This window comes from Cornus florida, unplaced genomic scaffold (assembly GCF_030987335.1).
Source record: "Cornus florida cultivar Cherokee Brave unplaced genomic scaffold, ASM3098733v1 CherokeeBrave_3.0.0_Hap2_Chr05, whole genome shotgun sequence".
Classification (NCBI taxonomy): Eukaryota; Viridiplantae; Streptophyta; class Magnoliopsida; order Cornales; family Cornaceae; genus Cornus; species Cornus florida.
Genome location: NW_026775575.1, coordinates 28425971 through 28437002, shown reverse-complemented (window position 1 = coordinate 28437002; position 11032 = coordinate 28425971). Strand labels below are relative to the sequence as shown.

Genomic DNA, 11032 nt, shown 5'->3' with positions numbered 1-11032 from the left:
AGAGAATTAATAGGAAGAATTAAACCATATGAATCATCTAAGACATAATTCCCAATTTAATCACACATATACATGTAAATAAACTAGAGAATTAATAGGAAGAATTAAACCATAGAAATATACCAAGATTCATTTTATTCACAAGGCTAAAACACTAATCACAAGATATTATTCCCCAAAAAGTATGAAAAATATAGAGGTTTAGATTACAAAATTAGCGCTCATCTAAGCCCCAAGGAGAAGTCTAGCCAATCATGGAGGAGGCGGGTGTGATCTTGGAACCCTCAAGGGTAATCCCCAAGCATGGCTCCATCTTCTTCCTCTTCTTCTTTGTAGAATTCTAGAAAAAAAAAAAAAAAAAAAAAAAAAAAAAAAAAAAAAAAGTGTGTAGATCTTGAGATCTGTTCTTGGTGCCTCCACTCTTCTCTTTTCTTCTAACCCTAATCTCTAACGTTTTTAGAGAGAGAAAATAAAATTACAATGTAAAAATAAAATAATGAAAAAAAGCCGTCTTACAAAATGGTTCAATCCCCTTTAAATACAAGGTCCTTTTCTTAGTCACTAAGTTACAAATACAGCCCCAAAAATATCTAATCCCGCAACTATGTGGTAAGTGGAGTTAGGGCGCGCGGGAATAAGATAACTCACTGCCAGCACATTTTCGATCGATCCAACATATCTTCGATCGATCAGAGTTCGATCGATCCAACTTTTCTCCGATCGATCTCACTTTTCTCCGATCGATCTCACTTGGCAGTTTTTAGCATCAACCTCCTTTTTGCTCCAGATCAGCCTCCTTTTGCTTTAGATTCTCACTAAGACTTAGTTTGACTCCAGAAAGGCCTTAAGAAATCATTTTTAGCCCGTTTTAACATTATTGACATGAAATAGACAAAAACATGAAATTAGACTAGAACGGGAAAATAAGATAGAATAAGTTCCTAGAATGTTCAAAGTTAAGGGGTTTAAATGCGCACTTTTCAATGCTCATCGGAGTTTGATGCATGTCTATATGTGTTGAAATTATAAATCTAGTGATGGTCAATATATGGTGCTTAATTGATTATTCTTATGGTCTGTTTGATGGATCATGCTTATTTCTTGATGGATTGTGCTACCTCCTTAGCTTAATTAGTTTAATTTTCATGTCATTAGTATAGTTATAGTGTAATTGCTTTAATTTCCTAGATAGGTAGACAATCCATTCTTGTTATTTGATGATCCATGCTTATGAGTGCAAGTAGTACATTTCTCTAGATTTTTGTGTGTGCATTAATTGTGGTTTCATTGAATGGTGAATGGCTTGTTTGATAGGTTGTGCTACTCACTAGGTTGATTAGACAATTTATGCTTATTTTTCATCCATGCTTAGATTTTAATTAATGGCACACACACATTTCATGTTTTAATTAATGTCACACACACATTTCATTTACAACATGAAACTCCCCTTAAATTTACAATTACTAATGTTTAGTGAAGTGAAGCTTAATGGTGAACTCTATGCCCTAAGACCTTTCTCTCATTCTCTAATCCCTAATCTCTAGATTGTATTTTAGTTTACATATTTTAATTGAACCATTAGTTTAATTCAACCAACCAAACCCTTATTTGATCATTCGACCTACTAATCCAACATTGATTCCGGAGTACCTTGCAAATCCCTTGGGACGATCCTTACTCACTCTTACTACTTTAGTAGTAGTAGTGGTAGTAGCTTTTATAAATTCAAACTTGGCCACAATCACATCAATTTTTGCGTAAGCGACGACTGCTTATACCAAGTTTTGGCACCATTGCCAGGGATTAGCAACACCGTATTCTGAATTAATTAGGAATTAGTACTCATTTGATCTTTGTTTTACTTTATTTTTATTTTATTTTCTTATTGTGTTTACTCTTGATTGGCTAAATACTTGGAGCCAAGGGAAGCAAAACAAAGGAACTTCAAAATAAGCAAAGAAAAACATAAAAAGCAAAAATAAAAAAACTGCAAAAGAAATGCAAAGCAAAAAGCTTAAAAATTTCTTGAAGTTATTTAAGGACCCTTTGTGAGCTATTCTAACTCCTCTTGCTTAGTTAAATCATCGGCCCGAATAGAGGCATTTTATTTTCATTGTTTATCATCGACCTGCGTGGAGGCAACTTACTTTTCTTGCAATTGTTGAAATAGCATGGGAGTATGAGATCATTGTAAATGGAGGCTTGTTGTTGATTGATTTGTGTTATGGAGGATAAATATTTGTTATTTGTTGTGTTTGTTGATTGTGTTGATTTGCATTGTGCATGCTTGGTCGTAGGTCTTTAAATCCTCCTCTTGTTCCATTAAACCTTAATCTTGAGTCAATTGTGCGTAATCCAAGGTGAAGGGGCAATTCAAGTGAGTCCATTACATCAATGGATGACCATGTTGAAGACCATGGTCATATAGACCAACAAGGCATTCTTCACCCTAATGTGCAACAATATGATAATATGCAAGTTCCATTAGGCATACCTAGACCTTTTGCTCCACAACCACAAGGCCAAGTTCCAATTGGAATGCCAGGGCCATTCTTTGTGCCACCTCCACCTCCTAATATCCAAGTTAACAATGGAGCTCATATAGAGCCACCAATTGTGAATCCTCCCATTGTTTTAAGAGATCACTATGTGCCTAATGAATACAATGCACCCACATGCATTCGTCTTCCTCCATTTAGACCACATCATTATGAAATTAAGCCACAAACTATTCAAATGCTTCCCAATTATCTTGGGTTACCTAATGGAGAACCATATAAGCATTTGGATGAATTTCTTGAAGTTTGTTCCACCGTAAAATATACGGACATGCCAAAAGAAGTTTTGAGGTTAAAACTCTTCCCATTCACCCTATAAGACAAGACAAAATATTGGTTTAACAATTTGAGACCTCTTTCTATAACTTCTTGGGCTAAAATGCAACAAGAGTTCTTAAGAAAGTATTATCCTGTGTCCAAAACCAATGCCATGAGAACTTCAATTCGTTAATTTTCACAAGGGAATGGGGAAATGTTGCATGAGGCATGGGAACGGTTAAATGATTTGCTTAGGAAATGTCCTCATCACAACATCCCTAAATGGCAATTAGTTTAATATTTTTTTGAAAGTTTGTCGGATAACCATAAAAGAATGGTTGATGCCTCAATGGGAGGTTCCTATTTAGACAAACATGAAGATGATGTGTCACGTTTATATGAAAGCATGAGTGAAAACTCAATGCACCAATCTTGTCTTCTAAAAATGGTAGAAGTATAGGTGGAAGGAAGAATTCAAGCTTATATCAAGTGGACAATTCCAACGACAAAGTTGCCGAAGTTAAATCTCTATCCAAATGTTTGATCAATTTTTGATCAATCAAAATTCGGCCCATCAAGTGTCCTCCTCCCTTAATCCTCATCATCATCATTCTAATGAATCTTGCATAACTTGTTCAAGTGTGTTGCATACTACTTCCAATTATCCCTATGGATATATGCACAATGAGCACCATGAACAAGTAAATGCAACTTTTGTGAATCAAGGGAATAATCCCAATAGAAATCATTATAATCCCGGGTGGAGGAACCATCCTAATTTCTCTTGGAAAAGCCAAGGGGAAGGCTTAAACCTTTCCCAAGGTGGTTTTAAAGCAAGTATGTTCCACTCCCTATGCAAAGCCAAAATTCTCAAAGCTATCGACCATCCTACCAAACACCAAATGGAAATCAATTTTCGAATTCTAATTTTCCAAGTCAACCATCTTACTCCCAAAGTCATTCAAGAAGTCCCGTATTTGAAGAGAAATTTTTATTGGCCTTAGGTACTTTGGAGGCAAACACTCAATTGCTTCATTCTCACTCCCAATCAATTGCCAAGCTAGAAACCCAAGTAGGACAAATAACTAGCACTTTGAATGCAAGAGAGAAAGGAAAAATGCCTTTTAATCCCCTATCGAAGCAACAATTTGTTGTGGAGACCACTTCCCCTTTGGAAGGTCATACACTTGAACATGTTAATGTGGTGACCACTTTGAGAAGTGGAAAGGTTATTGAAAACAACGTTGGTGAGTCTAATAAGAGTGAACCGGTGCAACCTAGTGTTGACACCCATCCCGTTTCACATCCCACTCCTCCTTCATTTAATACAAAGGACCCCATTGTTGAAACTTCTTTATAAAAAGTTTTCAAAAATGTGTTTGAAAAATCTTTTGAGCCGAAGGCTCCATTCCTGGATGCTTTGAAAGCATCCACATCTTTTGAAAAACAACAAGGTAAAATGAATGAAATCATTAATGTGTTTAGGCGAGTTAAAATCAATCTTCCTCTCTTGGATACAATTCGACAAATTCCGACTTATGCCAAGTTCTTGAAAGATCTATGCACTCCAAAGATGAAGAACAAAAGCCAAACACCTAGGAAAGTTGTCCTTACCAAGTAAGTGAGCTCTATCTTGCAACACATCACTCTTCCTAAATACAAAGACCCAAGTTCACCGACCACATCATGCACTATAGGTGACCATCTTATCAATCGGGCTCTTTTGAATTTAGGTGCAAGCATAAATCTTCTTCCCTATTCAGTATATGTCCAATTAGGCTTAGGTGAATTGAAACCAATGTCGGTAGTTTTGCAACTAGCCGACCGATCCATTAAAAAGCCCCAGGGTATCATAAAAGATGTTTTGATTAAGGTTGACAAGTTCTTCATCCCGATCGATTTTGTTGTCATTGACATGGAACCGGTTCCAAATCCTAAGAGCCAAATACCTGTTATCTTTATCCATCCCTTCTTGGCTACCGCTAATGCCAACATTAATTATAGGATAGGGATAATGAAGATCTATTTTGGCCACATAATGGTGAAGTTGAATATTTTTAATCCAACCCCCAATACTATGGACAAACGTGAAAACATATGTTTTGTGGAAAAATGTTTTGAAAATGAAGTTCATGAAAATGAGTCCTTACTTTGTGCTGAAAAATCAAATGGTTTGCCTTTGGATGAGTTTCCAAAAGACGTTGACTTAAATTCCAATATTGAAAGGGCGTAGAAACCCAAAAGTTTTGTTGATCAAAAGCCATCTAATGTATTTGAATTAAATCCAACAATTTCCTTAGGGAATGATTTGTTGGGTGGGATTTGAAGTTCCATTCACCCCATTGAGAAGGGGATGTGTAATGACCCGGTCATTTTCTTTCCTTTCCTTTTCTCAGATTTTCACGGATATTTTTTTTCCGTTGATATTTTCCTTTCTGAGTTCGGTTTCTCATCACTTAGTCTCATCTTAAGTGTTCGGGGATGGTTTCCGAGACTCTTTTCCATGGATTGACGACTTCCTTTCAGGACCGAGTTATTTTCACATTTTCACTTTTGTGACACTATTCACCTTTCGTCTTTTTCTCGGTTCTCACTTTGTTGGCATAACCTCACTTTTCGTGTTCGGATTTGATTCCGTTTTTGCATGCATCCATGATATTTAAATTCCATACTATGTGTATTTTCACTTTTGTAGAAAAGCATGCTAAGTGTTTACTTTTCTTGTAAAGGGTATAGATGCATAACCTTTTTGTAATATTCCTAACTTTTGGGGTTTTGTGTAATTACTGTAAAGTAATTATTTTTCGTCTTAGAGACCATTTTGCAATTTAATTTGGAAGATATTTTCAAAAAGGACCTTTTTGCAATTTCTGAAAAAGTGTGACAAGTGTCACACTCTCATTGGTCCACTTGTTGACATTTGTGTGGAGACACTTTGATGCCTTGGATGATGATGTGTGGAGGGTGGAGATTCACCCACTTGTTGGCCTAGGATTGGTGCACTTGTTGGCTTGGATGGTTGACAAGTGTAGGCTTGAGATTAAGCCTAGGATGGAGCCTTGGATTTGTGACAAGTGTATGCACCAAATTTTATCTTGCAATTGTTTTGGGCCACTTAGGGATTATGGTTTTAAAGAAGGGTTTTTGTGCAATTGACTATAGATGTGTGTGTTGACCATGGTGTAAGAGCACATAGTGAGTGGAGGATTTTTATTTCCTCCACTCACACATTTTCACATTATTTCATTCCTTCCTCACTAAAAACCCTAGCCTCCATGGATGGAGCTTGAAGCTTTAGGTCTTGACCTTGATTTTTGAGAGCCTTCCATTGATTTCCAAGCTTGAACTTGGGAATACTTTTTGTTCCCCTCATCCTCCTCTTCATAACCCTTGAAGGGTTTATCATTTTGTGTTGATTTGCCTTGGATTCTAGAGAGACACTTCTCTAGTGAGGTAGGGGATGTTATAGGGTTATATTTTTGTTTCTTGTATGTTATTGATGCTTATATAAGTTGTATACATGTCTTTTATTAATTTGAGAAATTAGTGATTTATCATATCTTGCATATAACTCATTTTAGACTTGGTAAATGGCATGGCCATGAGTTGATCTTTGATATCTATTAATTTAGGATGATTTAGATGAGTTTTCAAATTTAGAGATTAAATGGAATTAATTTGATTTAAATTCTAGTAAATTGTATTTTACTTGTATTCCATTTTAGACTTGAGATATGGTATGACCATGATTTGTTACTTGATATATATTAATTTGGGATCATTTGAATAACTTTTGAAATTTAGAGATTTGATTAATTTAAATTAATTAAATTCTATATGATAGTATCTTGCTCATTTTGTACTTTTGACATGATACATGTAATGAGCATGCTATGTTGTTTAACATATATTAATTAGAGGTTATTTGAATTTGATTTGAAATCTAGAGAATTTAATTATTTTGTTTAATTAAATTCTATCTAATGGCTCCATGGATCTATTGGTATTTGAGAAGTTGTTTCTATATTCAAATCATGGACTTAAACTTGTTATGTATTCACTTTGTTGTGTTTTGAGCATTGGACAACATTGTTGTTATATTTATATTCATGAGAACATGTTTTCTTTATGGAATATATTGATGCCATGTGTAATGAATTGAACACTTTGTAATTGACATTATATATGCCATTTTAGAATTGAAACTCTAAGGCATGGATTGTGTGGTTTCAACCTACTTGTGCATGGAAGGTGGTTTTCGTGCATTATATAAATTACGTATAAGTTATGAACTTATTTGATTATTTTGGAGTCTTGGGATATTGTTACAAGTGACATGGCTAGAGTTTGGCTCTAGTGCGGGTGGTATGAGTTCTCCCCAATTGAGATAGTGCGCACTAGGGTGGTCTTCCTAGCAGATTAATGCCCAGAATAACCATTTAGTTCTCGGCGAAAATCCGAGACGTGATGTCCAAGTCTTCCACTATTTGATTTCGCATTCAATTCCAAGTTGACAATCATGTTTAATTGTGACTTGTGGTTTTGGCTATTGGTGATCGGTTGATCAACTATACATCAACCTTCGTAATAGCACGAATCATTGTAAAATAGGGCTATTGGTCGGGTAAGTCGAACCACTGGGACTGCGTTAGTCTATGGCAACCTAAGAGTCTAGAATTGTTCTTAGAATGATAAGGGGTAATAAGGGTTTGTTTGTTTGTCACTAAACTAGGAATTCAAAGATATATTAACAATAAAATTGTAAGAAATTTAGAAAGAGAGATCTAGGTAGAGAAGACTAAGGAGATGAATTCACACTACACCCTAAGTACATGCTAGATTAAGTCTAAATTGGGGATGGAAAATATATGCAATGGTCAAGAAATACATGACAACACTTAGTTACCATATATTTGTTAAGAGATTCATTAAATTGGCACAAGAATGATCCTTCAAAAGCTAACACATTGAACTACCTAAACTAGGATGTAGAGTCAAATATATTATCTTAAGCTAAAGACCATCAAGCATTCAAGCAAATCACAAAGCACATGAAGTAGGAAACTAGCATAACCCATCAAAGGAAGTTCCTAAGCAATGGACTATCCATTTTTCTATCAACATGCCTTGAAAACATTTCATAGTTTTCTCCCCATTGTCACCATGAGATACAAGCAATAAGATTAATGTAAGAATCATCAAGTCAAGCTAAATAACTTACATCAATCATTTAAACATAATAGAGTTCATTACAAGAAGTAATATGCTCTAAACTATGAAAAGACCAAAATCTATACATTAAAATCCCCAAAATAGAACCTAATCTAGAACATGAACAACAAGGGGAGGCTTCATCACCTCCCTAGATAGAGTTTAGTTACCCATTGATGCACTAGAGGAAGGAGGAAGCTTGAAGAAAGACTCCATTTTCGTGCTCCTTCCTTTGCTTCAAGAACACACCTTTTTTGCTCTCTTCTCTCTCCTCTATCTTGCAAAATGTAGCTTAATGATTTTGTGTGGTCCTCCCTCTCTCTTATCAAGCTCAAGTCAAGGCTCTCTCTCCTCCAAGGAACACCTCCAACCACTTCATAAAGAAGGAAGATGGCATTGAGGAAACCAATGTGCAAGTGGCTGAAATTGAGCCATTTCCGAGTGCAATCTGCCAGAATTTCGAGCACTCGAAGGGTGGTCTCGAGCACTCGAAATTAGTGTAATGAGCAACATGCAATTCTTGCCCATCTCTGACCCACTGTGGAAGAATGACCATAACTTTGTACTCCAAACTCCAAATGATGATCTGTTTGAAGATTTAGAGAGCTGATTTAGAGCTTTAAAAACTTCATGTTTTGATGAAGACCCAATTCTCAAGTCTGGTTGGTCGAAAATGGGGAGAAAGGCAGTACTTCAGTGCTGCCAGGCAGTTCTGCGCACCTCTGTTAAGAAGATCATAACTCTCTGCTCCGAACTCCGAATGACAAACTGCTTGAAGATTTGGAAAGCTGATTCAGAGCTCTAAATCTTTCATGTTATGATGGAAGTCCAGTTCTTGAGTTTTCCAGGTCAAAAATGGCAACAAAAGTCAGGTTCTACTGCTGCCAGAATTTCAGAATTGGCACCCTTTTTGTTCAAAATTCCACAAGGCATCATTTTTGCTTCCTTTTTGCAATTTAACCTGAAAATGTACAAAAACATGAAAATGGAGATAATCTACATAAAATAATCAATTAATGGACTTTGTTAATGTAATTTAGGGCGCTTGAATATACTGTATTCGGCGCTTATCACACCCCCAAACTTACATTTTGCTACTCCCTTAGCAAAACCAAAATGCAAAGCTCAATGGAATGAAAAACATGGGAATGCTATTACAAAAATATCCACCATGGAAAAAATAAACATAAACATAGCTCAAATACAACTTGAAACAGATAAAGAGCTGGAGACGAGATCATTGGGAAGACTACCTTGCATATATGAAGCATTGATACAAAAATTGGCAAAAACCATTTCAACATGCATGCATCAACATCATAGTCCATATAAATAATTCAATTGTCATCTCTTAAATGGAAATAACTCAAACTCCAGTGAAAGTGAATTGAATTCTCAACATGCGGCTTTTACTTTCTTTTCCAATTCCAAGGCACAAGTTTTCAAATCAATGAATTCCCTTTTACATGAAGTCCCTAAGGCATGATTTTATTTTCAAGACAACTTTTGTTACTTGTTAACAATTTATTATAACTCAAAAGTGAAACATAAAATGGTTGTGCAGTGTTGAAATCCTTTAAGCTTTCTAACCAACCTATGTAGCGAGCGTTAGGCCAACAACTCCCAAACTAGACGGCTTTAGGGTGTTAAGTGTAAAGACACTCCTAGGGCTTAATAGCTCAAGTTGGAAAGGCTACGAATTCCAACAAACCATGTTTATTACACACATTTTTTTTTGAATGACCGTGCAATGTTTAAGTCCTTTAAGCTTTCTAACCAACCCATGTAGCAAGCGTTAGGCCAACAACTCCCAAACCAGACGGCTTTAGGGTGTTAAGTGTAGAGACACTCCATAGGGCTTAATAGCTCGAGTTGGAAAGGCTACGAACTTCAACTGGTCATTATTTTCTTTCTTTCTCAATTTTTTTTTTTTTTTTTTTTTTTTTAGGTCCAACTTAAATCATGCCAAAGATATTCATCTATCAGGTTCATCAAATCAGATTAACTCGGCCAAGGTCAAGGTTGATCAAGTTGCATGCCTCACAGTTAAGTTTCCAATGTGCATCTATGCATTGTGAAGCTTATAAGAGTGTAAATCCAGCAAGAATCTAATTGAGGCATTTATACAGACTACATTGTATTTGCATGATCACTTCAAATTCAAATTTCTTTATTTTCAAAAATTCTCAATTACTTCTATACACAAGGTATTAAACATATGCTTTGTTTCCGACAAGTTTCAAGCTATACTATCATTGCTTTACAAAATAGTGATACCAAAAAAAAAAAAAATTATACCAAAACTATGCCAAAAATGCAATATTGCACCCCCAAACTTAAACTACACAGTTTCCTCAATGTGGACATGGGTTGAAGTTAAAGACAAAAAATGACAGAAAAATAAAAAGGAACAAAAATACCCAGGGGGAGGAAACGGCATGGTAAAACAAAACCCCCAAACTTGAAATGAACTGCGCCACCTAGATAGTATGACGAAGAACAAAAAGAAACAACCACAAAGGGCATTAATAGCACAAGCACATATACATAATAAAAAAAATAATAAAAAATAATGAACAAAAAGTTAACAGAAAAGAGAGAATTTGCATTCAAAAGGAAGTTTACATGATTACAAAAGAGCTGTACATAGATCATGTCTACTAGAGCAACCTATACATAGCAAATTCTGAAAGTTCAAAAGTAAAACAAAAGATACAAGAGAAATATTTACATATGAACAAAAAGATAAGGTCCAACACTCGCAACAAGCTACGAGCCAGAGGGTAAACGGGCGAGGATGGAATGGAGGAGAGATTGAGTCTTACGCCGTTCGGTGGAAGCCAAACGACGTTCCTCAGTTGTGACACGGCGGTTTTCAGCAGCAAGACGATGATCTTCTTCGGCACGTGAAGAAGTCTCACACATAATCCGAGCGTACGCGGACAAAGAATTCTCAAAACGATCCATCCGCTCATGAATACCGGCAATGCTAGCCCGGATGA

General features: G+C 35.9%; 1 pseudogene; it reads right to left on the bottom strand.

Annotated features, from left to right (window-relative positions):
* Positions 1–2996: 2996 nt before the first annotated feature.
* Positions 2997–3095, bottom strand: LOC132310753 (small nucleolar RNA R71; annotated as a pseudogene).
* Positions 3096–11032: the final 7937 nt, after the last annotated feature.